This window comes from Elgaria multicarinata, chromosome 1, assembly GCF_023053635.1.
Source record: "Elgaria multicarinata webbii isolate HBS135686 ecotype San Diego chromosome 1, rElgMul1.1.pri, whole genome shotgun sequence".
In the NCBI taxonomy this organism is placed as follows: domain Eukaryota; kingdom Metazoa; phylum Chordata; class Lepidosauria; order Squamata; family Anguidae; genus Elgaria; species Elgaria multicarinata.
Window position 1 is genome coordinate 91,504,586 of NC_086171.1, and position 5,863 is coordinate 91,510,448.

A 5,863-nucleotide genomic window follows, 5' to 3' on the forward strand; every position below is an offset into this window, starting at 1 on the left:
CCCCGGCACGGCTCTCCTCCCCGCCTCCGTCCGGGAGCGGGGGCGAGGCGAGGCGAGGCGAGGCCCTGCCGCTTGCCCAAGGAAGAGCCACCCTTTCCGGGGGGCCGGCGGCGTATTGCATCACATGGCCTGTCCTGGCTTGGCGTGGGAGCGCGGCGCGGCGCGGGCCAGTCTCAGCCTCCCGCAACCTTCAGTGGAGGCGAGGCGCCGCCGAAACAAGTGCTCGGGAGCCGAATGGCTTTCACATTTTGCCCGGGGGAGGGAAAGTGGGGGCGAGGTCGGGAGAGGCGTCCAAAGGCCTCGAAGCTTCAGAGATGGCCGCGGGGGAGCTTTGGCAAGACGAAGCTTCAACCCTAGAACATTATGAGGAAGAAGGAACGAAGGTCTCTTGGGCAAACGGCGAGAACTTCTCCTCTCGCCATTGCCCTTGAAGCCGGTCTCGCTCCTCCTCCACTACATACATACCAGGAGTTAGGATAGGGAAGTTTCGAGAATGTGACTTCCAGGCGACCTGGAAGCAGATTAAGGCTTCACAAGCCGTCGCCCTAAACTGTGTGAGAAAAGTCATAAAAGGCAAGAGCTCTCCTCTGCATGTGCTGAGAAGTTCCCTCGCCTGCCTTCCCCTCGGAATAACCAGCACCTCCATACATTCGGGGCTTCCAAGCTAGATAAAAGGCCAAAGGCCTCGCATCTTCCAGTTAAAAAATAAGTTCTGCTTGCGTTCCATTACTTTTCATTACATAAATAAAGCAGTACATGCCCAGTTACCAGCTTCTTCGCAGTCGTGCTAGAGAAGCTGAAATAACGTTTGAACCGTGGTTGGCAAGTCTGTCAGGCACTATTTGCTATAATGGCTGTATGGAAGCCCCATACTCAAAGGCAGGAAAAAGGAAAGGAAAGGAACCTCTCGTGCAAGCACTTGAGTCATTGCTGACTCCTAGAGGGACGCCTGCTTTCGCTGACGTTTTCTTGGAATACTTTGTAGCGGGGTGGTTCACCATTGCCTTCCCCAGTCGCAGTTACCTTTCCACCAGCTAGCTGGGCACTCATTTCACCGACCTCCGAAGGATGGAAGGCTGAGTCGACCTGAGCTGGCTACTTGAGAACCAGCTTCCGCTGGTATCAAACAGGCGGCGGGGAGAGTTTCGGCTGCAGTAACTGCCGCTTACCGCTCTGTGCCACACGAGGCTCAAAGGCAGCATGCCACTAAATACCAGGCAGGGGAGAACTGTTTCTTTTACACCCTGGTTGGGTGAGCTTGCTAGCATTATCTGGTTACCCACTGTGGGAAACAAGATGTGGACTGCATGGGTTTTTGGTCTGTCCCAGAGGCTCGTTTTACGCTCTTAACTCTTCTTCCTCCTTAGATGTACTGTGTGTCTGGTGAACTGTGGAGTTTGCAGGTTGGATAGCGAGGTCCTTTGTGATTTGACTACTGACTTTGCACTTGGATTGGGGTGATTCTGTAGAACCTTTGTCTGCAGGTCTCTTTCCCCTGTTATATGAAGATATGGACATTTAAAAAGGTTGTGATCTTTCCTATATGGAAATGTTATTAAGGTGGAACAGAAAATAGAGCATTGCAGTTTTAAAACTGAATGCACATTCTTCATGTAAGTTTGTGTTCCAGATTGATCAAAAACATTTAGGAGAATTTCAATGTTTTGTTTTGCTCGTGTGCTCTCGCTTTGAGGCAGCTATAGGTGCTCTGGTTTTTATTGAAACAGTGGAGCTGGAGGGGGTGTTTAACTCTTCCCATGTAATTTGCCAGATCTGAGATGTCCACCTTGAAGTTGCTGTGAACCTCATAGCAGACAAAATACAGGCAAGATATAGGCACCTGTTTTCATAGGAGTTTTGGAGGAGGGGTGATTTAGATCCAGAAAATGGCATGGGAAGAATCAAATCTACTTTGTCCCAGCACCTCTGCTCCAATCAAATCAGAGGTGCCTGCAGCTGTATTTAAGTGGGAGACCTTCAGAGACCTCATCAAGGGTCTCCTGGGTCACATCTGTTTCAGTTCTTGCATGTGAAAAATCCATCCTTACGCAGCATTTTCACAACCTTGTGGGATCCAGGTTAAATGATGGTGAGAGGCCCCTAATCTGTGTTAAGTTTATTTATTTATTTATTGCATTTATATCCTGCCTTTTATCCTCCAAGGAACCCAAGGTGGTGTACATAATCCTCCTCCTTTCCATTTTTATCCTCACAGCAACAACTCTGTGAAGTAGGGTGGCCAAGTGGGGACTAGAACCCAGATCTCCCAACTCCAAGTCCAACACTCTAATCACTACACCACACTGGCTACATCACATTTGCACTGGCCCAGGCTGCTGACCAGTGGATTCCTAGAATGGAGTCTATGCGGCTTGATAGGTTGATCTAAGGTAGCTAACCTTGAAAGATTTGCTGATAGAATCTTGCCACAGAAAGGTTCTTCTTTTAGTTTGATTAATCTAGTAGACCTACTGCATAGAATGGCTTAACCTTAAACAAATTCCACCAGACATTTCACTTATACTTTGTTTAGGACAGTATTCTACATTTAATATCCACAGTCTAGAACCAATGAAGCAGGTCTAAAAATAAATGTGTTCTTTTTGTTTTTCATATAATACTTCAATGAAATTCAAATGTAAATTGTGTTTATTATAAGAGAACTGTCAAAAAGTGTTAAACATGAAACTTGAAGCTACCTACTTTATATTTAATGTCTGATTACACCAAAATATAGACAGATATGGGTGATATGTCAATGTGGTCATTATAATGAAGTCTTGACATTGAACCAATTGACAGGAATATACACATGCATTGGTTTTTCAGTACCAACATTGTTGCTTGGTTCTCTTCCTCATTTATTTATTTATTTATTTATTTATTACATTTTTATACTGCCCAATAGCCGAAGCTCTCTGGGCGGTTCACAAAAATTAGGGCGGTTCACAAAAATTAATTGGTAAGAAAAATCATTGGTAAGAATTGTGCAGTTGCTTCCATTGCAACGCTTGCAAACTACAAGCAATAGTGCAAAGCTGGCATGTACATCATCAACTACAAGTTTCATTAACTGATTTGGCTGGTGCAGCTCTGGTGCTATGTATTGCTTTTGTTTTGAGGTTGTTGTTGTTTTTGGGTGGCTCTTGGATGAAGATACCCATATAAACGTTGCCATCCCTATTGTTTCTGAAACACATTTCAAGTGTTTTCCATACCCACCATCAGAAATGAACCCAGTTCATAACAGCCTCAGTAGTTGGAGGGAGACATGCAACGTTAAGCTCTCTGTAGGTAGCTTCTTAATGTTCTTAATTTACTCTGCTGCATACTGACTTGCAATCCATATGGCTCATTGATTTTCCATTACATGAGCATATCTGCTCGTACCCCCACCCATAGTCTGATGCTTTAATGGGAATTTACTTTTCTTTCTCTACTTCTAGTTGCTTGTTAATGTTCAATCATTTGCTAACACATTTGGTATAATTGTTGTGAAAAAATGGAATCATTAGTTTAACACTCTGCAAATGTAATTTCTGTTTCCAAGCATTTCTAGGCATATAAATGCCTTTGCCCTATCAATCATGTGAAAGTACATAATCTAAAGATATTCTGTTCTTCTACTCTTTCTCACCAGGTTCCATCACACCAGCGATTTAATGCACTCTCAGCATGCCTGGTGTGTGGTTTTGCAACATGGTACTCACATGGTGCCATGCCTGTCCTGCAGACACCCTGCCTCTTCCCCAGCCTTTTCTGTATTTCCGAGAACATGGAAAGGCTGGATGATTTTCCCCAAGTGCATTGAATGTACCTTGAAGCCTTTGTGTAGTGCTGTCCTCTCGCTTTTTCCTTCATTGGGGTGTGTGTGCTTTGAATGGAGTCTTGCTGATGAAGGGGGAGGGCGGAGCAGTTCTCCTCTAGCACTCCGTGCTCAATGTTCAAATGAATGGACTTTTTACTGCTCCAACCCCACCCTCCTTGCCTACAGCTCCTTCATTTTTAAACATAAAGAGATGAAACTTGGGACCTTTAGAGCTCTTAAGTAGAGCTTTCAGCATGCCAAGGTTGAATCAGATTGGTTCATCCCTTGATTTTTTAGGTTTTTGTTTTTAAAAGTCCCCTTAAACCCCTGTTTGCATTTGTGAAGGATTGATTTTCCTTTACTTTGATAATGCAAAGCTGTGCATCTCCAGTTAATAAAATAGAGTTCTGCTGGTTCCCTTACTCAAGAGTAAATCCCATTGATTTCAATAGCATTTACAACCAAGTCATACTAAAATCCGATGCATGCTTACCTTTGAGTAAACCCCCTTTGAACAGAGAGAGACTTACTTCTGAATAAACACAGTTTTATGAGTGTGGTCACTCAGAAGCTTTTTTAAAAGTCTAAAACAGCAAACTGGAAAGAAGTGCTCTGTAACCTATGCTTACTTCTGAGGCCTTACTTCTGTTTACTCAGAAGACAATTCAGAAACTGCAGTTCAGACTATGGCAGCTCGATTATCAACAAGATGGGACTCAGCATTATGATCATGTTATGCTGATGTTACATCAGGTACATTGGTTCGCTATCTGTTTCTGGGCCCAAGTCAGCATTCTGGTCTTGACCTTTAAAGTCCTTCAAGACTAGGCTGCTTGAAGAACCAACTGCCTCCATATTTATTATAAGGCCTTCTGTGGATGTCCTTGTGTCTGATGCAAGGCATCTGGCTACTGGAGAAAAGGGCCTTGTCAGTGGTGGTGCCCCAGTTATAGAATGTTCTCTCCAGAGGACTTCCAAGTGCCTACTTTTTTTATCATTTCAGCACCAAATACCTTTCTATTTTCCCAGGCCTTTTTAGACATAATATTAGTTCTGCTCGTTGTTTTTATATGTCTTTTAAGACTTTGTTTCCTTTTAATTCTTGTGTTTTTATGACTGGATATTTTTATTTGTATTCTTTTTATACAAAGTGCCCTGGGAATTTTTTAAACTGAAAGATAGTGGGTACTTCCAGATGAGGTCTCCTAGCATTATGAATCAAAAGACATTGTGCAACTATTTTTTCTCCTCCTCCTTAAATTGTTTTTTTTAAAAGAAGGTGGAAGAGGCATTGGGAAAATATAGGAGGGCTACAAATGCAAGACAACATCAGTACTGCTCATAAAATCCCATCATTGAGGCAGATTAAAGGCCTTGTCTGGAAGGAGCCAGTAATAAATGGATAATTAAGTAAAAATGCAAATACAAATCATATCAGCAGAGAAACTTGCAAAGGATCCGGATGCACTTTACCTGATAACCCTCTTAAACAAGCAGGTTTTAACCATTTACAAATGAGTATTCAGCTTTGCTATGGTGATGACTCAGCTGGCTGAATGATCTGAGGAATCCCTGTTACTTTAGCAGACTTGGAGAAGGAGTGGATGGCTGCTATTCTCAATAGCTTCCCCACAGTCTCTCACCCCCAGTTTTATCCTCTTCCTTCCTACCCCTCACAGCTCTTAGTTTCTACTGTTGTGCCCTATTTGCACTCCCTGTTCTCTCCTTGTGCCTTCCAGCCTCCTCCAGTTCTTCATGCCCCATACTGAGACAAAGGAGGCTTAGAGCTTTATCACACCAGCATTATACTGTGCAATCACTGCGAATTGCATGCAAAGGACTCAGAAGTTTTCCACCTTATAATCTGCTTTGATTGTGAAGAACTCCCGTGCATCCTGCCTTAATTGTGCAATAAAGCAAAAAGATTCACCATATTTAGCCCCTACTTTTTGAGCGTAGCTTCCGAGCTGCCGCTGGGGCGCAGGAGCAGGATTTTAAAGAAACGCTTACAGCTGTGTAAGCTTTAATGATAAAGATACCAAAATTGGCACAGTA